The 24,041-nt window shown below is 39.9% G+C and overlaps 1 long non-coding RNA gene across 1 annotated transcript in view; it reads left to right on the forward strand.

Annotated features, from left to right (window-relative positions):
- LOC132242968 (uncharacterized) overlaps positions 1 to 23,260 on the forward strand; it is a 163,224-nt gene extending 139,964 nt beyond the window's left edge. Inside the window, exon 5 of the long non-coding RNA XR_009454746.1 lies at positions 22,525 to 23,260. This is a non-coding gene — a long non-coding RNA (uncharacterized LOC132242968). The remainder of the gene's footprint in view (positions 1 to 22,524) is intronic.
- The last annotated feature ends 781 nt before the right edge of the window (positions 23,261 to 24,041 follow it).

The following is a 24,041-nucleotide window of genomic DNA, read 5'->3' on the forward strand; positions in this document are numbered from 1 at the left end:
AAATCTTATTGACTGATAGTTGGCAAACTGTCTTTATTCATCAGATTATTTACAGATCAACTGTAATGTACAAACCTCTGTTATGTTTTGGGTGGGTATAGGAAAATAAACAAAAATATTGCCCCTGAAAAAAAAATATTGCCCCTGCCTTCACAGAGCTTATCACCTACTGGGGAAGCCCAGTGACATAAGACTAAAACAAAATGTGATAAATACGAAGGAAAAAGGATTCCAAAATACCATTGGGGGGTGGGGGGGTATGAAGTATGAAACTGTCAATCACAAGTGGCAGTACCAAAAACACTTTTCTTAAGAAAATACCAATTCATTTGGGCCTCAAATAGTGTGTGGAGTTTTAACAATAGAATGAGGATGAAAGACATTGCAGGAAGATACTAACATGACCAAAGACATGAAGGTGTGAGAGTATGTTTTGTGTTGGAGGAAGTATAAATAGATTGGTGTGGCAGTATTAAAAGGTACTTGGAAAAAGGGAGATGTGGCGATAAAGAAGTTAAACTGGTAGGTTGGTCCAGGTTATGAGGCCTTGGATGCCCTACTAAGGAATTAGAACTTTTTCATTTAAATAATGGAATCATGAAAGAGTGGAGTCACATGATCAGTCACGTTTTAAAAGATATTGGGATATATAAAGGATAGATTGAGAAATGGTGATGATGTAGTTGGGGAGACCAATTAGACATCTTTAGCAGAGCCCAGGCAAGAAATAATGAGGGCCTGACCCAGCATAGTGGTAATTGCGATGGTAAGAGGTCAGGGGCAAGAAACATTCCGAGACTGAAATAATCAGGATAAATAGACTCTTTTGATGTGTATTTAAAAAAGGATGTGTAGGAGGGTGGGGGCAGAAGTCTAAGGTGACTCCTAGGTCTCACCGTGGCCATTATATAAGGTATAGGCCAGCAGAGATTGGCAGAATTGATGAAAAATGTCATGGCATAGATTTGAAGCATTTGAGCTTTAGGTGCCACATAGATATTCATAGAGAAGACCAGTTGACAAACAGGTCTATGCCTTTAAAAAAAAAAAAAAAAAAGGACCAAAATTAAAGCCACAGATTTGGGCAGAGCAATATTGAGGCATATGGGCATGAGAACTAGGCTAAAGTTTAATGCACCCCTTTCAATTGGTATTCTTTGAATATCTAGTTGTATTAGTTTGCTGGGGCTGCCATAACAAAGTATCACAGGCTGAGTAGCTTAAGCAGTAGAAATTTATTTTCTCACAAACATTCATATGTGGGATATAATGAGCAACATAATTTGATGAACAAGAATAGATCCCGAGACAAATGGTAGGGGAAGGGGGGTTAGAGAGCAACCAAAGGACTTGTATGCATGCATATTCACATAACCAATGGACACAGACACTGGGGCGATGGGGGCTTGCCTGGGGTGGAAATGGCTGGGGGAGGGGAGAGGTTCAATTGGGGGAAAAGGAGACATATGTAAAACTTTAGACAATAATAAAAGAAAGAATTACTAAAAAAAAAATTCTAGCAATTAGAAGTCCAAGATCAAGGTGTTGGCAGGCCGTTTTTTCCTCAGGCCTCTCTCTTTGGCTTGTAGATGGTCATCTTTTCCCTGTGTTCTTACATGGTTTTCCCTCTGCTTGTGTCTCTGTCCAAATTTTCTTTTCTTATAATGACACCAGTAATATTTTATTAGGACCCATCCTAATTACCTCATTTATCCTAATCACTTCTTTAAAGACCTTATCTCCAAATATATCACATTGAGATACTGGGGGTTAGGATTGAAACATATTAATTTGGGGTGAGACATAATTCAGCCATAAAACTGCTCAATATTTATTGAGAGGAGAGATGGAGCACTGTGTGGAAAATGGCGGAGAAGGAAAATCACAAGTGACAAATGAGTAATTCAGCTTATCTTTGAATGGTACACCTTGCTCAGCAAAACAGAGGATAACCAAACTCACCCTCCCTAGGTGGCAATTTAAAATCATCTCTTCGTAATTGAACATGCAGGATTGTTTGAAGGACTTAATAAACTGAATTTGACATGTATTTGGATGAATATAAAGTGCATGAGTAGCTACCATATATTCAGGCATACCACACAACCAGGATAATATAAACAATAGACAAATAGACTGGTGGGATAAAATATGGAGCCTATAAATAGACATCTGCATATATAGTAATTTGATATATAATAAAGGTGATATTACAAATCAGTGGGGAAGTAATGGATTTTTAGGAAGGTTGATAGCAAACTGACTTATTCTATGGAGAAAAAAATCTGTACAATATACAGAGGTAAATTCTAGATGGTTTATAAAACTCGTCTATGAAAGGTAATATATAATTAGTAGAAGAAAATATAGGCTCTTTCCAGCCAGCACAGATTGATGGGCATCTCTTGAGACAACTGTGAGTTAGACCTTGTGAGTGCTCTGTGATCGCATTTGGGACTCTGATTGAGATAGTCGTTGGTACCAGGTATAGGGAATGTCACATAGACCCTCAAAATGGGATTCTGGGGTTGGGTTGCTTCTGTTTGAAGTGTGCACAGAATGCCAAGGGGATAGCAGACACTGGTGATCCATGGCAAACAGTGGCATCGTGTTCACTCAGATGATCACCAGTGGTGGCACGGAGTGAAGGTATAAGTCAAGGCACTGACAGATAAAGACTGTGATGCTTAGTTGCAGTGGTGACGATGGTGATTACTAAGATGAGGTGGAATGGCTACTTATGATTGCTCTGGAAAATGCATGTGAAGAAAATGATAAGCATCAAACCTTGAATTTCCAACTCAAGGTATTGATGGAGAACCAGAAAACCTCTATGGTGCCTTATAGATTTCCTTTTATCATGTAGCCATGGGGCAGATGTGGCTAAGAATCAGGCTCAGGCTTGATCATAGCCGTTGGAATTGTTATTTCCTTTGAATATACTAGGCCACCAGGTCTCTTTTGCTAAGATAGGCGACTGGTTAGTAAAGTGTAGGGCTCTGGTGAACGGAGTGGGATTTTTGGACAGACATAAGCAACGTGATGGCTTTAAATCCCCAGATATCTCTGAATCATTCTTGTAGGGATCTTGATTGCATTGGTATCCCACAAAACGTTACCCCAGTCCATTACATAGTAATTACCAGACATTACACTACCTGGATTTGATGAGTGGGAAAAAGGAAGCACCTCAAATATCCTCATAAGTCATTTGTCAGGAGAGAGAAAGAAACCTATGAAAGTTCAGAGGTCTGCCCCATGTGGAAGTGTTCAAGAGAATATTGAGATATTCCCTTTAAAGAAGTGACCTACTGATGCACCTTGAGCCTCTCCCCATGAAGGGAAATGTACAACACCAGGTGGACCTTCCTGGATTTTGAGGACAGCTTATATTTGAGTGCGTTACTCTGAAATTTCACTAATGACTGGAACATACCAGAAAAAAATGTAAAAGTGCTTAAACATTAAAAAGGTCATGGTGGACAGACTATGTGTTTAATCCATTTGCAGTCTCCACTAATAATAATCACCAGAATAGTTCTATATTTTCTATTATTTGATCAGTTATTATACATTTTGTGTAACTTTGTATGGGTGGGGAGAAAGAGAGAGAATGAGAGGATGTATTTGAAGTAAGTAATTCAAAATACTGAAACTTCCAGGAAATTCATCTCCCTGAATTGGGCCTTCCTTAAGTGCTTTAAGACCTTACTATTTGAAGTGGGGTCCTTGAATCACAGGAATCAGAAATCACCTGGGAGCTTTAAATGGAGAACCTCGGGTCCACCTAAACCTACTGAATGAGAAACTTCACTTAACAAAACCTCCAGGTAATTTTTATACCAAGTTTATCATCTCTGCCATTTGTCTCCAAGGAGTCTAGCTCTAGACAAAACTCTGCTATTTTTCTCTGTCTCCAAACACATATATTGGACTGAAAGGGCACCAAAGAAGTATTTGCAGATCCAGTGCCGCTGGGTCTTCACATGGTTGTTGTCTTTGTCTAAAGCTCTCTTTCCACAACCCCTCTCTGCCCTTCCACTGGCTAACTCCTACTTGAGCCTCTGGTTCAGGTCTTAAATCTCCTGAGATCATCTCCTGAACTCCCTGCCTCACTGCACACCACCACCCTCAGCACTCAATTGGTGGCTCCTCCTCGAAGCCCCCAGGTCATGCTGTACTTCTGTTCTAGAATGGAGCACAATGAAATGAAATTGCCCAAAAGCTCTGGGAGAGTAGGATGTCAGTTTCTGTGTAACTATAGCACATAGCCAGAGCCTGTCGCTTTCCAGTTAAACTCCATACTTACTTGCACTTTAAGTGAATAGATAAACAAATAAAGGAAAAATGTGCCCAAGACCATACAGCTGGAGTTGGAGCCAAGCTCTGACTGAGTCTCAAAATCGCATAGGCTGTATCACATGGTGCCTCTAGGTCACCTAACTAACCCAGAGTGAAAAGATTGCAAAGCAGAGGTTGTGACACATAATTCTTAAGTTTATTTTGTGTAGAAAGTACATGTTTTTTTTACACATATAATCATGTAAGCATCACCAGGCAGAGTTCCCGTACCTTTGAGTGAAGAATAGGGAGAGATACATTAGAAAGAAAAGTTATCCTTGAATAAAATAGTTGTAATGAAATGGTTATTGGACACCATAGATGCCTTGAAAGAAAATTCAAATAAATATCATTGTCTTCTTTTATTGTAAAAAAACTACGCTAATTTCTATTTTCTTTAATTACCTAAAATAAATTTTTAGACTTGTTTTCAGAAATGAGTGTCTGTGTAGGTGACAGTTCACACCTGACCCCTTTTGGTACAGGTAAATATTACTTTTATTTTATGTTTGAACTTGCTAATTGTGGTAGCCCAAAGGCTGAAGGATGTAATAATTGTTTCTCTCTCACCAGGCATACCTTCCTTTTCTTTCTTTTTCTCTTTTCTTTTTTCTTTATTTTAAGTATAAATGAAACTCTAGCCCAGTCAATTTTTCTTGGTCTGATTGCCAGACTTTCCAGTAATCACATCTGAGTTTTTTTCGACATGTGGGCAATTTTCATTATTTCAATCCAGCAGTGACCTTTGGAATTCCGGAATCATTTTCCCTCCCCTTCCTGATGCCCCCATGAGGCTCAGAAGCACAAACATCTGAGGGACCTCTGGGCATCTTCACATCTGTTGGCATAGAAGATGAAGGCCACTGTGTGTTGGATTTTCAACAACAGGTGTTGAGATTGAGGAAGAGTTTGTTGGGTTTTGACGGATGGGCAGAAGCAGTACTTAATTCTTCATTTCCAGGCTCTTTAGAAACACTTAGAAAAAGATCTGTTTATACAAAGCTCACATTGAGAAACCACAGCAAGCAATTGCTGAGTAAAAATCAGACTGGTTTTTTTGTTTCAAAGTCCTGCATTTTATATCAATTTTCTATTTGGAGCAGCTCAGTCTTTCAGTCTGGGGTTATGCCACCTTGATGCATCTTGAATTCATGGCATATTATTTATTCAAGGGGTATCTTACTTGTTCTTATGCCCAGTTTTCAATAGTGCAGTTAGTACACAGAGTTGAAATTCTTTCCAAGGCTAATTAGCTCAGTGGAAGTTATTTACTAGGAATAACACAAGACTGTGAAATACCATCCATATTATCTGCCTTACAAAAGTATCTGGAATCATTGCTTTTTTTCGCTCACTGGTAGTAAAGACTCTAAATTACAGAAACAATAGAAGCACTGTGTTTAACCCAAAATATCACTGAAATCCCATTTTAGGAAAATCTGTTTCTTTAAGATTTTCTCAGAGAAGTACAAAGTGTTGCTTGGTGTGCAGTTATCTGCCGGTATAAATGGTATAAATGGATGATTGCTTAAATACGGCTTCTTTTAGAAGAGATTTTACAAAAGCATCAAGCTGTGCTTGACTTACGGGTGAGCCTCTTGCAAGTAAATAATTTGCCTTAAAGGATTGTTAGAAACTTTTCTTATCTCCTAACTGGGCAATAATTGCTATATTTCTAATCTGCTTTTTAAAGATCAGTGATCACCCCCCACCCAGTATCTCAAAAGTCAGGAATTATTTAATGGGTACAGAAAGGTAGATAAGAGTATCCAAGATAAATGGTCATCTTCATCTAAACACCAAGAACTATGACCACAACCACAACCTGCCCCTGAGGCCTCATGGTAAATATGCCTTAAATATACCATAGATTTGCAATTTTGGAGTAGTGTTCATCTCAGAAGATCACATTCAGAAGGGCTTCAATTTGTCAGCCTTAATGAAGAGGTGGCTTCTGACTCAAATATTCTGTAGTGCTTTGAAATCGGTGAGCTGGCCCTTTCCCTGAACACCATCAAATCCTTTTGCAGATGAGCTTTCTCTGACTTTACAGTAGTGAAACAATCTTTGTCCGTGTGGACTACCCTCCTAAGGAAGCTTCTGATGCCTCTGAACTAAAATGTCTGCTTACACTACCATATTCTCACTTCTACTTTTAAAAATGGGAATATATGTAATGCATATTCCCAAGGGTTTACATCAGATTTCAGTAGGCATTTGCAATAGGACATTTTCAGACCTTTGTGATCAGACTTGTCTGTCTCATTTGGTTAAAATTTTGTATAAATAAACCTAAGTATCAGAAAATTTATTGTATTTTATTCCTCTTAGTAAGGGTGTAGCTCACCCTGCCACCAGGAAAGGACTTTCCACTGTTGGAGAGGACAACCAGGTAGGAATGTGGGTGGCTTTGAAGAAATCCATCCCCACTAGAGAAAAAAACATTAAAAGCAACAGTCTGGGTGATAGGTCTGTGGGCTCATCTTCCCAGGACAAAGGCCATGCCATAGGCATGTAGGCAGTCCAGCTCAGGTGTCATAATTGCATCTTCCCATTGACATCCAGATATAATCATGTCCTTGAAAATTGTTTCCCAAATATTTTTATTAGCTCTGCTTCACAGCTGTTCTGTGAGGCAAGTCTGGATTGCTTCTCTTTAGTTCACAGAAAGAGACAGTGACACCAGGAGGGATTACCAGACTGGCCTCAGATAGCCCCTCCCCTCTGTCATTTCTTTCTCTCTTTTTTTAATATATTTTATTGATTTTTTACAGAGAGGAAGGGAGAGGGATAGAGAGTTAGAAACATCGATGAGAGAGAAACATCAATCAGCTGCCTCCTGCACACTCCCCACTGGGGATGTGCCCGCAACCAAGGTACATGCCCTTGACTGGAATCAAACCTGGGACCCTTGAGTCTGCAGGCTGATGCTCTATCCACTGAGCCAAACCCGGCCAGGGCAATCCCCCTGTCATTTCAATGCTGGCATCAGTTTTCTCCTCTTTTCTCACCTAATTGAATCAAATGACCTTTACCTTTTTGTTATTCCCACTCCTGCTGGAACTTTGTCATAAAAGTGAATCTGTTTCAACATTCTAGCAGGCCTGAGGCTGACAAAATAACAGAGACCGTGAGAAACTACTGGAATTCCATGGAATGGAGTTATGACTAACAAATAATATGCCCTGCCCTGCAGATTCAAGAAAGTACTCAATTTTTTACCATAATTCATCCTCTGTAGCAAAGAATACATTTATTTTTACTCAAAATATCACATCATCAATTTAGCAAAGATAATCATTTCAGAGTAAAATACACTGTGGCAGTATTTCCCAAAGATGGCCATCTTAATGGGCCTTCAAGATCTTCTAAATCTTGCCACAACAAATTAAGAAGCAAAGTCTAATTATCCTCTTTCCTTGTAACCCGTAAATGGGGTAGAAGTCTGTATGACTACAGAGTCTAGATCAGAAAAAAAAAAAGAATTTTATCTTCCACCTTGCTTGATGGAGCACACATACCAAATCCTGAGCCACCATGCAAACAGATTTTCCTGAGGCCACCATACTGTGAGGAAGCCCAAACTAGCCTGCCAGAGACTACACAGAGCTCTGACACTATATGAAGATTTATAGATGGAGAGATAGAAAGATAGGGAAAGATGCCTGGCTACCCCCCACTGCTCCAGACCACTGTTTCCACACCAGCTACTAATTCTCTATAACCTTGTAAAAGACCCCAAACCAGATACTCCTAATTAAGCCCATCCCAAATTTGTGACCCACAGAAACTATCCTATCTAATAAAGAGAGAATATGCTAATTACCCTCACACCATTGCAAAGATGGAGGCACCCACAGCCAATAAGGAGGGAATATGCTAATTGACTTCCCCGCCCTCAAAGATGGCTGCGCCCACAGCCACAAGATGGCCAGCAGGGGAAGGCAGTTGTGTGCAGTCAAGCCAGCAGGAAAGGGCAGTTGGGAGCGACTGGGCCGGCAGGGGAGGGCAGTTGGGGGTGATCAGGGCAGCAGGGGAGCAGTTAGGCATTGATCAGCCTGGCAGGGGAGTGGTTAGGGGGTGATCAGGCTGGTAGGCAGAAGCGGTTAGGGGCAATCAGGCAAGCAGGCAGGCGAGCAGTTGGGAGCCAGCAGTCCCAGATTGTGAGAGGGATGACCAGATTGGAGAGGGTGCAGGCTTGGCTGAGGGACAACCCCCTCCCCCAGTGCACGAATTTCGTGCACCGTGCCTCTAGTAAGATAATAATATGATTGTTATTGTTTTGAGTGCCAAACTACTGGGGTGATTTGTCATGCAGCAATAATAACCAAAGACACAGTTCTTTATATCAAAAGAAACAGCCTATCAATGTATTTCTCAGAAGCATCTATAAATGCTAGCAAGATAGGAATTGAAGGGATGATGGACTGACCACCGTAATACTTACTTCCTTTTGCTCCTTTAACTTGGATTCATTTCATAGACAAATCGGGAGGTAATATGGCTTAATAACCCACACATATACCTTACAGCATCAGATTTTGCCAGCTTATACTCACCTGATAGCATCATCTTTAAGGTAGTCAATGCCATTCTGGATCTAGATCTAATTTAAATTATACTATGTACATTCCCTCCATCTCTAGAAATTCTGCCACTTTCTGGATGCATGAACAAAATAGCATCACATCCTCTCCTTACTAGTTAGTAATAAGCTTTGCAAAATATGTTTTTCTTATTGCCCTTGTCTTATTTATTTATAAATGTACTAAAGGCCCGATGCACAGAATTCGTGCAAGGGTAGGCCTTCCTTCCCCCAGTTGCCAGCTTTGCAACCCTGGCTTCGCAGCCCCGCCCCCCACCCGCACCCGCTTTGGCCTGGCACTGCCTGTGTTCACTGCCACACACCTCTAGTTCCCCAGTTCCGTGGAGCCCCGATTGATCGCCCCACAGAGGGTGGCCTGGACCTCCCTCTGCAGGGTGATCGTGGGGCTATGGCAGGGCCCCCTGACCAATTGCATCGCACCTGCCTTGGCACCAGTGCGTGTCATAGCGTGGTCGTCCAGACGGTCATTCTGCTGTTCAGCAGTTCAGTCGATTTGCATATTATGCTTTTATTATTATAGATTTTTTTTTTATGTAAAGTTGAATGTACTGACATATGCTGTGCCTTTCGCTTAGAAAAGGCTCACATGTTGACGTGGTAGCTGTGTGCACACAGTTGATGTGTTTTACTGGTGCAAAGCAAATAATCTCTACATTTCACAGATCCTGCCTTCTCATTAATTTGGCAAAGTGGGTGTTGAGGGTTACTTTTTTTCTGGCACTTCACATAGCATGGGTGTAGGAAGAGAGAGGAAATAATACTAAGTCAATTTTGATAAAACAAAATATGCAAAGAATCTGCTGTTGGGGGCGATTGTGCTCATTAAATATTATATGCTAGAGACATCCAGGTTGTGGCAACTAAAGTTACATTAAACGCAACTAAACTCACTGTTGCATTTTTCATTAAGACAATGAGAAATTCCTCTAGCATATTAACAATCAACCATGTCCTTCATCAAGGTGTGTATGACAGAGAGTGTTACCAACTTGAATATCACATTTATTTTTAAAAATCAAGTAGTCAACTCCAAAGTTAAGAAGTTCAATGTTTTTCTGAATCAGAAAAAAATGAAACACTGACTCTAGCCCACTTCATTGTAACTAATCTATCCAAAAGCTCAGGGAGTAGGAATAAATTTTATTTCGTAAGAAATTGGGATTCTAAACATTGCTCACCTGCTTTAGAAGATGACAGCATGACTTTTTGGATACTTGGTCATTGTTATTGTGGGCTTTCTATAGGTTTATATTATTATTATTATTATTATTATTATTCATAGTTCTTAAATAAATATCTCCATGGTTCTTGGATGTTTCCCCATTACATTGTTGGAGCTGTGTCCTTTGTAAGCAGCTCAGTAAGTTGTGTACTTAATACTCTTTCTTAGGTAATGAATGCATAGCTCCTATACTGAGCAGAGCGTTATTCATTTCCTCTTTTGAAAACACTATTAGTAAAAACTACCCACATTCAATCTGCCTACGGTTTTGGCAGAGCTTGAAAACATTATGACTCCAAGATATACCGTTAGCTGAATATCTGATCTCATTAAGCTCTGTTGCTTTCTAAGCATAATGTAAACAAAGTACAATTATTAACAACTTCCCTGAGTCATACGGTATAATTTATTTTTATAGCAGCTGGTTGTTAAGTGAAGATATCTGTCTTTACACAGCACTTGTATTTCATTGTCTCCCGTGTCTTTGCTGTTCATGAAACAATTCTGCTTTCAAGGATGTGAAAGAAATAAACCAGAAACTAAAAACCCTTATTTTTATACTCACATTTCCAATACAATGAATAGATTATTTTTACTGACATAAGGCTGTATTTTAAAAAGGTACTGTCTATTAATTTGCTGTTTCTTATTTGGCATTAAATAGGAAAATAAATCAAAATTAGATTTCAACTATATGGAATATATCAGAGCCACATATGTTCTTTGCAAATTTCTACTTAGGTAAAGAACACTTTTGTAATATTAATATTAGCAATTGAGCTGGAGGCTTATGTTATTACATTTTTTTCCTCTTATTTCCCCAACCAAGCAAAATGAAAACCCGCTCTATTCTGAGTGTAATCAATTTTGACCTGAGTTTTCCAGAGCAAACTACTCCTGAATTTGCCTTTTTACACACCCTTACTTTTCATTAACAGAACTTAAACTAGCAGTAGTCCTGTGCTCTGCAAAACAAAATGATGCTCACAATAAAAAGAGAATGTACCCCTTCTGCCCTGGCCTGTGCACAGTCCCATGCACCAAAGGTCACCAGTTCCGGGTTGTCAGATCAACAGTAGGGTGCATGCACGAGGTAGCCTGTTGATGTTTCTCTCTCTCCCTCTCCCTTCCTCTCTCTAAAATTATATTTTAAAAGAAAAAGAAAATGTACCCCTCCTATTTAGCTTTATAACTTTCACCTAGAAAGCGGCTAGAAGTAAACAAAAACTGTTTTAGAAAACGACATTGAAGTGTTCTCCATTTGGACATGATGCTTTGTTTCATGACTGGACAAAAAAGACCTTTAAAATATATTATATCATTTGACCAGTTTATATGTACCATACATAGATACAGATATCTAAAATCTTCTGCAGACTGATTTCAGACTATACAGAAATTAATGAACTTTGCTTGCCTAGGATGGCTCCAAGCAGGCTAGATCTATTCAGGAATAGGCACTTCAGTAGCTCATGAGACTATGGAGGGTTCAATAAGGGACACTTGGCTTGTTTTATATTATGCTCTAAGAAAGAAATTAAACATTCACAAACAAACGATACCCAGGAAGAGCTAAAAATCTCTCCCTTGCCTCCTTCATGGCATTATCAAGTATATGACTTGGATATTGCCTTTCAAACAAACACATTTTGGCAGTGGTTACATTGTAAATATTTAAAGAGGCATTTTTTCAGAAAATAATTGCATTTCTTGAGCAATATGAATTGCCAGCCACCCAACACAAACTCCACAAAATGCTTCTTCAGATGGCAAATAGGAAGTCCCAGTCCATACCAACCTAAACTATGTTGTGTAGCACCTTCATTAACATGTTCATTCCTGATTTTATAGCAAATGAATTACATCTCGTATCTAACAAGAGAAAATCTTGAAGTGAAGAATTGATTTTCCATGTATCTCCATGTTTCCATGAACATGTAACTAGCTTTGCTATTTTTCTAAAATAGGAAATAGTTAACAGAAATTTTATGCCAAGTGCTTTCAGAAATTGGTCCTTCCACCTCAAGAGGTTTCCTAACTTTCTGCCTTATGTCCATTTTTGGCACAGAAAACATTTAAGAAAATGACAGAAAAATGAGTGTCATCGGCAACTTCAAAGTAAGGCCATAAAATTCAGAATTTCTTACTAAATGTCTTTCAGGTCTAAACCACACATGGAGTATTTCCCCCCTCATTTCTCAAAGCAGAAAAAAGCTGTGTTAAAGATCACCCCAGTTTATTAATTTTGTAATTGATTATACTGATTGCATGAAGATTTCCATTGCAAAAACAGATTTTTAAGAACTAAAAATATGACAATTATGCAGGTTACTAATTTAAGTGAATAAGTAACTACAGGTTTTTTAAGTAGCAGACACTTAAAACTCAGGGAGTCATTTGCCCCCTTCTTTCACCTGCCTGAAATTTCTATTCACATTTTTTAAAAAGGGGAGTGGAGGAGGCAGGCAATGAATGTTAAATGATAGCAATCAAGGCTCTTCAATGCAGTAGTCCAAAAACCTAAAATGATTATCTGTGGGAGCTTTACAGATAATTAAAATACAACACTGTCTAGATAAAGCTCCTTGTAATTAAATAGAGTCTAATCATCAGAAGGGGGAATCAAAAAATCCTCTCTAGGGGCTGAACGGCCTTCAGATGGTGGCAGTAAGGCTCAGCCGGTTGCTTCCGTCCTCTTATCAGCACATTCCTGCCTCAGCCCCTCCTGTGGTTCTCGAGGGGCCAGAGATCAGACATTTTTAGTTGTCCCAGTGAAGGATGAGGGGTTACTCATGCATTTAGTGCCATGGGCCAGGGATTCCAAACAAGCCCACAAAATAAAAGATTGTCCCAGCCAAAAAAGTGCTGATTCCTTATCAAAAGAGGACCTTTTGTATTTGCTCTCATCTGCCCAGGATGCTCTTAGCTCCTCTCACAACAAATATGGGTAAAAGGATGAATGAAATCACCCTTGGGTGCTTATTTTAACTGAGTAAACAGAACTTATCGTCATCACAATATAGTGTAGTTTCTCAGACTGGCGAGATGCCCCATGGGCACTTCAGTTCCCTAAGGGCAAGGACTTGTCCATTTTGGTACTGATGGAGCCCTGGCACCTAGAATGTGGCTGGCGGGTATTACATGCTTAATAAATACATGTTTGGAAATGAATGAATCCAAGGGATCCAATGGGGTGCTTAATAAAAATACAAATAATTGGACTCGGCCTAGACCTACTGAATGAGAAACTCCAAGGATTTGGTTTAGAAGCCAAATGGATCTGAGACAATGCCTTGCTCTACCAGTTAATTGGGTGTGACCTTAAGCAAGACACCTCATCTCTCTGAGTCTGATTCATTAAACAAATGGTTTAAGATGCCTACTCTATTTCTACATTGTGCTACTGCTGAGGATATAATGATGAGCAAAACGATACAGTCTTTGCCTTCATGGGACTCACACGTTCTACTCTTTAAAATGAGAATAAATAATATCACTGCCAAGGGTTTATGTGCAAGTCATTATCAATATTAATCATCATGCTATTTGTTTGTAGGGACTACTCACATCTCATATGATCTTAATAACTCATTTAAGAAAGGTAGAGTTGATATTGTCCCATTTCTAGATGCTCAAAAAGTTGAAGCTCCTTTGCCCAGGGCATTAGAATGGGAAGGAGGAACCTAGAGCTCAGATTTCTTTTATTCCTCAGCTTTGAAGCAGTCATTCAGAGCATAAGAGCTAACTTTGTCAAGCAGTTGGCTCTTCTTTGCACCTTCTATGTGTGGCCAGATTAGAGGGATTTCCTTGTGTGTTATGGACCATCATTTAAGCTTGGTTGCAAGATTCTCAGACTAGATACTCTTCATTCTCCTGGAAGCTAGGACAGATGTAAAAAAGATCAGCAGGAAAATCTGTGCTAAGTCCTGTGGGTTTTCCATGTATTTTATTTTTTAATTTGCTTTTTAGGGTATACAGTTTGTGCCTTTTGGTTTGCTTTTGTTTTTAATGCAAGCAGACTATGCAACTTGTTTTATATCTTTTCCTCACACTAGAAAACTAATGGATTCTGGGTACTGTGTTTGTGTATATTATTTGTGGTTTTTTCAGCTAGGCTCACCTGTCACTATTTCTATCCAAATGACTATTTCATTACACTCAGGAAGGACCAGAAGGACATACCTGGTAATTTCCCTGCCCTCCCTTTCCCTTCCAACCAATTCTATGCTGGAAAGCTGCTTTTATATAGAAAAACTGTATACATTTACCAAAGAAATCAGCACTAACAGGAGAATCTTTAAATTGGTTCTTCTCAGGTTTGATTTCTTGAAAAAGAAAATTGAAAAGTTAACACTGAAGGTGACTGAGATTTCTGGAGGCCACAGAAATTCAATTGTGCTCTCCTGTCCCACCCAACCGAGACCCTAATCCCTGATTGGCACTGGTTATTTTCCCTGGTCACTTCATCTGAGAATTAATGTTTGGGTGATACAGTGTCCACAGAGATGAACAGTGTGAGTTCACCTAAATTATGTTCAGCCCACCACCCACTTAGACTGGAAGTTACTGTGTTCACCTGCAGTAACATGAAAACAGAAGAGCTCCAAAGCATGCACTCACCAGTCTCTCATTCAAATGAGAGACATTCTCATGTCCCATACCCAGACTATAAAAGGTTCTGAATACTTCAAACTATATGTTTAAAATACCAATTCAGATGGCATAACACGCCCTGCCATGAACGTGACATAACACCCAACAGAATCCTTAAAATCCCTCAACATTCGGCTAATCCTAATTGCCATTAGTTCTGTGACCACAGTCAATGTTTGAGCCATTTTACCCTAAACTACCTGGGTTTCAGTAGAGGTACGATATATAATGAATCACTGTCACTCATATAAATTTTCATTTGAATATCCTATTGTCCATAAATTGATATCCATGGGGTGGGGAAAAGTAGAGACGGTTTATGCCTACATAGCCTCTATCCCTGGCTTAGTTCTTTATACCAAGAAAAGGAGAGAAAACTAGATAATTCTGTGCTGATTTGGTTAACACTTTCTCTAGGTGACTCAGAACCTTCCTGATAATATTTATCTCTAATTTTCTATAGCAGTTCATCATCTATATCTGTTTCAGATTGTCCATACAATCCAAAATTACTCATCCATTTTCTAATTTTCCTGCAACCTGATAATTCTCTTAAAGTGATTGCACAGTTAGACAGCTGTGTGTAGACTTCTGGCCTAATGCTAAAACTAAAACATAGCTATTTCAACTTTAAAACTAATAGTGTCCAAAAAAAATCAATGCATATTTCATGTTAGAACATAAGAGAAATTGATGGCAATAAAAATGACTGTCATTTCTTCCTATAATTCTCTTAAATATGTTACATAAAGACATTAGATATATTAAGAAAACTGAGATTTGGGCTTTTGCTTTCAGAAAAGTGGAAATTACCCTGACCTTAATCCAACATGGTTTGGATTTTCTCACATATGTGAAATTTCACTGACTCCTAGTTTATTTCTTGGCTGTTCTATTGTACAAAAATACAGTCTTAAAAATCAATTTTTTAAAAATTGCACTCATCCATAGCACTCATAGAAATCTGTATCCAAAACACCATTGACAATAACATACCTTCAGTTCAAGTTACGCCCAGTTAGATGGAGAAATGAGCAGATCAGAATTGTACATAAGCCGAATACTTAAGCCTCACCACACAGATAATTAACCTCAAGTAATACAAGAATTTTCGTGTTTCTCTCCTGGATTTTGCCTCAGGTATTAACCACCCAAAAAGTAACAGGCTGGCTTTAAACATCTCTGGCAAACCGCTGGGTAGCATTTCATAACATAACAAGAACTTCACTAACATGACTTCCAAAAAATTAAAAGCTAGCTTGGATTGCTGTTATTGTTGGTGCTTGGGGCCATTTGGAGTGGGGAAAAAAATATGCAGGTAATTACAAATGCACACGATGAGGAAGCGGAGTCTGACATGGTTTCTCTTCCAGGGTTAGGCTTGGGCTAGTTCTAAATAGCGGCTATGTTGCAGTTTATGAAAAAGTTGGTACCTCTGGTTTGAGTTTGACTATTTTAGCCTCAATAAAGGGCATTCTAATTGTCATGGAAATTAGAGAAACAAAATTTTCTCAGCCTATCTTTAAAATAACACAAGTATCCAAATTCCAATCATAATCTCAGTCTTGAATATGCAGGACTAATTAATGAATGAGGCAATGGAAGTATTAATAACTGATTGCCATTTTTAATGGTCTCAAAATAAAGTATCTTGTAATAAAAGGATTATAGTATTATTTTCCCTATGTGAGTCCCCTTAGCTGACAGATACTCTGAAAGAACTCCACTCAGTAAAAAGATGGTAATTCATTTCGTCAGTTAATCACATTATCTCCCTTCTTACTTTTCAAAAAAACATGAGAACTAGCCAGTCAGTCGTGAGAAGAGCAAAACAAATATGTGCAGAGAGAACCAGAGACAACATGAGAAGGAGATTGGATGCAGCAGGAGTTAGTCCCTAAAGCTGCCTCAGAAACTCATATTTAATGAGGTCTCAGTATGAGCAGGCTTTGGTTACACACTATACCTGCATCGTTTTATCCATATGAGAGTCAGTCTTTGTCCCTATTTCTATATGAAGATACTGAGGTTCAGAGATGTGAAGTGGCCAGAATGCCAGCCAAGATCTGTCTGATTGTGAAGTCTGTGCTAGGCTGGCTAACACAGCCAGGAAAGCCTCCGGGTAAAGCCCTCAGCAGCGTTCCCTCCTGGTCCTGAAGAAGTAAAGCGGTGTTTTCTAGAACATGCAGACCTTCTTGAATTAGTGGGGACTCTACCTACCATAGGATTGAGAAGAATACTGTTAAGGAAAGGGAACAGTTCTTAGTTAATGTAAGTCATATTCGGCTTTCAAGACATCAGGGTAGAAAAATTAATATTAATATACAAATATTCTGTCACACTTCTCCAACATCCTAGAAAGTGCTAATTATTTTCTCCTGCCTTCAAGATTATCTTGTCCAATGAGTGAGATTACTAACACTCAATCACTAAAAGCAGCTTGCACGTATGGAGACAATAAGTACTGAGGTACATGAAGTCTATGAGCCCCTTTGCTTACTGGTCCTCAAACAATGAGACACTAGACTCCCAGAAAACATGACTCCTTCAAGAAGAAAAAGTGGGCATGAGATAGTGTTTCTCATTGTTCCTGACCTCCCCTTTATGATCGGTTAATTCCTTGTGTCACAGCGGGAGGTAAATTTGAGCTTGCACATAAACTCTTCCCAGACGCCCCTGGTACTTATGCTACACTTCCCGGACATTTACATGCATTGTGAAATAAATAAAAATCTCTGTCTCAACCTCAAATATCCATGTGTGTGTTTGTGCTTGTGTATGTGTAAATACAATCTCCATTTGGTGTATATATACCAGAGTGGAGAACAAAACACCCCAGTTTATTGTTCAATTCCCCACTCATATCATCATTGCTCCCTCCAGCAAGACGGGAGGGGCCTTTCTGTTTCTTTATCAATATGACAAGAGGAGAATTTGCTTGTATTGGTATCTTTACTTTGAAGTGAAGTGAAACCCTACCACTTTTATTTTGTTGGTAAAAATCCTTAAGAAGCCTCTTGTCTTTGACCCCATATGGAGTCCTATAATCTAGTCTCACTTGGGGCACCAGAACCTTTTAGGCCATCACTGCTGAAATTGGTACTGGAAAGGAAAATAATATCTCTCAGAAAAGTCAGAGAGACTAACAGGAAATTGTGTGAGGAGAATATTAGAGAGAAAAAAAGCTGAGAGGGATTTTTGTTTCATTTTTTTACTCACTTTTAAAGTTAACTCTTTGCTCTTTAGAATACTCTTCTTTGTTTTACTCTGGCTCACATTTTTTTTTTGAAGCAGCTTTAGAACTAAAGCACTGTAAAGCATTGAGAAGATAATTGTTTTTCAAATGAGTTCCTTGAAGCTCTGATTTCACATATAAGACACACCAAGAAGTTTCTGCATCAATTTCTAGGAAATCCTATATAATAAAAGGCTAATATGCAAATAGACCAAATGGGCAGAACAACCAAACAACTGAACAACCAGTCGCTGTGACACGTGCTGACCAGCCGGGGGCGTGTGCAGAACATGGCGGGCATTGACTGCGGCGGGATGGTGGAACACGTGAGCAGGGCCACCAGACCAAAGCAAGGTGCCAGTTGCTGTACTGGGGACAAGCCTCTGGTGGTTACTGAAAATTCTTTGCTCTTGCATGCAGTGGGAGCTGCCACTCACACCCGCTGCTGGTACCTGGCACCAGTCCCAATCACTCAGTGGCATCAGCAGGTGCGAGCAAGGCCAGTGCCATCAGTGCATGGGATTGGCAGCAGTGGGAGCGGGGCTGCCAGCAGACAGGGGACTGGGGGCATGGTGGGAGGGGCCAGGCAGGGGATGGGCCAAGACCTGCCCCTGTGCCTACTGCAGCCTCATGGCCCACAGTTCCTTTCAAGGTGCACAGATTCGTGCACTGACCCCTAGTCTATAATAATAAAAGCATAATATGCTAATTAGACCGGACAGCCGAACAGCCTTCCGGACATCATTCCAGAGGTCTTTCTGGATGAAGCTTTGGCAGCGGGGGCCGAGGCAGAGGTGGTTAGGGGCAATCAGGCAGCTAGGCGAGCAGTTAGGGATGATCAGACAGGCAGGCAGAGTGGTTAGGGGCAATCAGGCAGGCAGGCGAGTGGTTAGTGGCAATCAGGCAGGCAGACAAGTGGTTAGGGGAGATTAGGCAGGCAGAGATGGTTAGGGGCAATTAGTCAGCCAGGTGAGCAGTTAGGGACGATCAGGCAGGCAGGCAGAGTGGTTAGGGACAATCAGGCAGGCAGGCGAGTGGTTAGGGGCAAGCAGGCAGGCAGGCAAGTGGTTAGGGGTGATCAGGCAGGCAGACAGAAGGGTTAGGGGAGATCAGGCAGACAGGCGAGAGGTTAGGGGCAATCAGTAAGGCAGGCAGAGTGGTTAGGGACGATCAGGCAGGCAGGCAGAGTGGTTAGGGACAATCAGGCAGGCAGGCGAGTGGTTAGGGGCAAGCAGGCAGGCAGGCAAGTGGTTAGGGGTGATCAGGCAGGCAGACAGAAGGGTTAGGGGAGATCAGGCAGACAGGCGAGAGGTTAGGGGCAATCAGTAAGGCAGGCAGAGTGGTTAGGGGCGATCAGGCAGGCAGGCAGAGTGGTTAGGGGTGATCAGGCAGGCAGGTGAGTGGTTAGGGGTGATAAGGCAGGCAGGCAGAGTGGTTAGGGGCGATCAGACAGTCAGGTGAGTGGTTAGGAGCCAGTGGTCCTGGATTGCGAGAGGGTGCAGGCCAGGCTGAAGGACCGCCCCCCCCCCTAAATTTCATGCACCAGACCTCTAATATAAAATAATATTGTTAGACTTTACATAGAAAACAGCACTGAGGCTAACAGCAGTTACTAATACAAAGCAGGGACATATTATACAGATATCCCTTATTCCTTATTTCTAAGTTAATTCCACATATACATTTCTTAATCATACAGCAGTTAAAATAGAGATATAGTATCAGAAACCAATGAGAAAGAAGATAGAAATAATTTTGCCAAGAAGAGTGATATGAGCTTTTGAGAATCAGAGCAAAATAAGGGAAATAAAATGGGTTATATTATTCTTATTATCAAGATTACCAAGAGAAACAATGCTTTTCTGACAGTAAATGCTAGTAGAAATTGGTCACTCATATCCTTATATAAGGGTCATTTGAAAAACCTTTATTTAACTTATATTACCTTCAATTGAAGTTACTGTATATTGCAGGATAGAGGTTAAAGGATTCAGAGAAAGGAAGAGTTATGATGATATCTTTCTGAGATATCTGAGATATCTTGAGAATTGATTTTTAATAACTGCTGGATAGCATGCATTCAAGGTTTTAATTTCCCAACAAAAATCTGATGTAGAAAAACTGGCATTTTGCTCTGAAAAGCAATAAATTTGTATTTGTGCCCAAAGAGAGTCATTCCAACTCACAGAGATGGCCTTCAGAAGTATCTGTGCGGCAGGCTAAAAGTCTCTCTGTCCCTGGATGTAATGTAGGAAACAGAAATCACTCCAGGTATTTTCAGCAGAAAGGGATTTAATACGGGAAACTCGGTGATTATATAATCATTGGAAAGGCTAGAAAAGCATAAATCAGGGGATTATCACCTGTCTTTTGGATTCAAGGTCAGCTGTAAACCAGATTTTAGGAAATTACTGATATATCTGCTACCCCAAACACAGCTGCCTCCCACTCATGAAGCTGCTGACTATTCAGAGAAATGTAGAGTGCAGAGAATTATAGAACTTTATGTCTAGAAGGAGGACTAGAGATAATCTCATCTAACCCCTGGTTTGCCCGATGAAGAAAATGAAACCCACAGAGGTTAAGTGACATTGTAACCTCCACTTGCCCAGTGAAGAAGAGCTGGTGGTTTTTTTTTTCACTAGCCATCAAATCCCTGCCCTCACTTGCATCATATTATGACCACGGCTGATGTTGGTGACTGTCATCAGCCATGCATGTGGTATAGGCTTCTAGTCAAATACCACTGCGTTAAATGCTGCCTCAGTGCCCAATGGCAGGTGCATGATCATGGTGATACTGCAAGTACAGGAAAGGCCAAGGGATGCATCTTAGGCTAAGAGCATGTGGATTATAATAACAAAACTTTAGAAAAAGCCTAAATATCTAACAATAATGAACTGGTTAAGTAAATTCTGGTAATCCATATAACAGAAAGGCCAGGAGAGAAGTGTGCAAATAGTACACTGAGTACTAACAATATAATAAGGATATTATGACCACATTTATGTAAAGAAAAATGTGTGGATGTGAGTATATAGGTGCAACAAAATCTCTGGAAATAAAGTTTATATGCCAAGAAATATTTGTAAGTAAATGAGCCATTAAATATGTTAACAGTGGTTATATTCAGGTATCAATATTATGGGTGATTGGGTGTGTTTTGCTGACTTACATTTTAAATTTTTATACAAATTACGTGGATTCATTTTTTTTTAATTTTAAGGAAATGCTTAAAATGCAAAGAACTAAGAGGAGCTAGATAAATTCAGAGCTCTCATTTTCTTCTATTATAGTTAAAAGAAAGCAGAAAGAATAATATACCTGGAACCTTTAGAAAATGGATGATTGATCTAATGATTGGACTAAAGAGTTTTTTCACATAATAATACCTGCCTTTGAATCTAAGGTCATTCCAAACTCTAGTTTCTGAATATATGCAGGTTACACAAGTAAAACCTGCCTGAAGGCAGCTTTGGTCGACACACCCAATGTTAAGAAACATCATTTTGTACTAAAGACAACAGTTTACCCTTTGGATCCCATTCTCCCCTTTTCTCAACCTACATGGGCAACCTGTTTGAACAACAGGTTGTTCAAACCAACAGTCTCTCTCCCTTCACCTATGTGACAGAATGCCAAAGTCTTAGATTCTACTCAAGAGGAAGACGTTGCTGATTGGAAGTACAACTTTTTTGCAAGCAATATAGACTCCCATATTCACCCTCAGATTGTAGGAAAAATATATAAAGCCCAAAATTCAGAGCATGTGTTAGAAAGAAATCACATCCCATCTTAACAAATACTACCATCAACTAAAATTTGGACAACTGAAAGGTTTCTGCCCTGTGGTTAGAGCAGAGAGAGTTAGTTCTGTGCTTTCTGGTGTGGAGAACTCTACAAAGCACCGAGGATACAGACATGAACAAGAAACAGCCTCCAATCTCAAGGAAGTCACATTTCCATGGAGTAATGAAAGGTGCCAATGTTAGCCTTAATTTCAACAGAGCCCCCAGGAGCAGCCAGTTCTGCCTGAGAGCACAGGCAAAGTAGAGATCTTGGAGTCAGAACTTAGAAAGTGAATGTGCATTCCTCTGGTGTAAAAAGACTGGAAGGGCGTTACAAGTAGAGAGAACTCCGGGCACAAAGGCAAGGAGGCAGAAAAATTCATGCAATAGTAGGTGTGGCAAAGTTATAACTCAGCAGAAGAATTTGAAAATGATGGTAAAAAACACATTTGATCTGAATGATAAATTAGCAGTTAGCTAGATAGTTTATACGTGACAGAGTTTCATAGACCTAAACCTCTATATTTAGGTGATTGGTTAGTGTCTCAAACTAGCTCTTTGTTCTGCTATCATGGTAATTGCCTTTATTCTAAAATGAAATCTTTTTTCTTTGCCAAGAAAGGAGAGATTTCACCTTTGCCTCTCTTACCCTTTGGTTCTTTTCACTTATGTTTTGCAGACACATGGACACACCCTTTAAGCCAGGTTTCAATGAAAAAACGTGGCCAATCCAGTTATAACATTGTCATTGGTGATGTTAACGTGGAGACAGTTGCGTTCTTGCTCAACAGGGTGAGACTTTGCAAAAGGCTTGGGCATGTGCATGGAGCCAATGTGTCTGGCTTCAGCCACCTCCTTTGCCTACATTGCCAAAGAAGCAGAAGCAAAGGAACCATCTCCTCATTGTTCTCTTGCAATAATGGGCTGACTGCCCAAGGGGGGAGGGTGGTGCCTAGGCATTTACGTGACCTGCTATGGAAGGGTGGGGTTACTGTCTCAAAATCCCCGCTCTTAAAAACTGAAGAAAGGAGGCCCTTACAACTAACTAAGAAAAAATAATTGATTTGCAAGCCTGCTGGCTGATGTTAGTAGGGACAAAGTCTGGAACACTTTACTGCTGGCAAGGACAGCTGAAGAAAATGCAGTCTAGGCCATCATAGCAGATGCGAAGAAGGCTGCAGCTCCTCACCCTGCTGCCCAAAATCAAAAGGCTGCCTCGTTTTCCTTTTGACCAGAGACACACAGTCAAGCTCTTTTGAATCTGGCATCACAGATGTTGAGACATATTTTTGCGGAGAAGTTTATGATGACATTTATGAGCTGTGCCTCATAGTGATCTCTCAAGGTGAGTGAAGGCAATCCAACGGATGGGGAAACTGAAGTGTCAGGAGCCCCTTGCAGGCCCCAGCAAGTCAAAGCCCAAGAAAGGGAGTGACAAACCAACAGGTTGTTCAAACCAACAGATTTAACTCCTGATGCAGGTGCATTCATTTTTGAGTGGGAAAAGAAAAGTGTATGTAGGGAGACACATTGGTTGAAGGTAAGCACTGGGGGGGAAATATAGGAGGCAGATTTAAATCAAACTTGTCTTTACTATGCAGCCAACTCAAAGCATGAAAAAGTGGATTCTAGAAATGTTACAGATAGTCCTAAGTAGGGAAATATTCTATTTGTCTAATAAGGAAACTGCTTTCATCAAGACTGAGAGGCAAAAGTAATTTCAAAAATAGTAGCCACACAGACTACATTTAATTCCAGCCAAAGAAACAGCAGAAGTTCAAGGTCAGATTGCACCATGAAATAGTCAGAGTGTTCCTGTGGCTGCAGGGATGATATATACATTCTCCAGGTAGGTTTGAATGGCAGCATCTCTGCCAATGGCCTGACATCATGAGGACTTCCGCATGACCCTTGACTCAGAGAGCCTAGATACTCAATGTACTCTCTTTAAAGTATCATGTCATGTTACTGCCTTACAAGATTCTGGGTAGAGATCTATTTTTTCATCACAAAACTTTTAAATTTTTATTAAACTACTCCAGCAAGATAACTTTTTAAACAAATTACTTGGGAGGTGGTATAAGCAAATCTGAGATAAAAATTAAGATGCATCTCATGTTACTTTTTATTTTATAAGGGCATTTTTAACAGCAATTTTTTTCCTCTTTAAAATCTTGATTCAATCCCATTTGCCAT

The sequence above is a fragment of the Myotis daubentonii genome, chromosome 10, assembly GCF_963259705.1.
Source record: "Myotis daubentonii chromosome 10, mMyoDau2.1, whole genome shotgun sequence".
Taxonomy (NCBI): Eukaryota; Metazoa; Chordata; class Mammalia; order Chiroptera; family Vespertilionidae; genus Myotis; species Myotis daubentonii.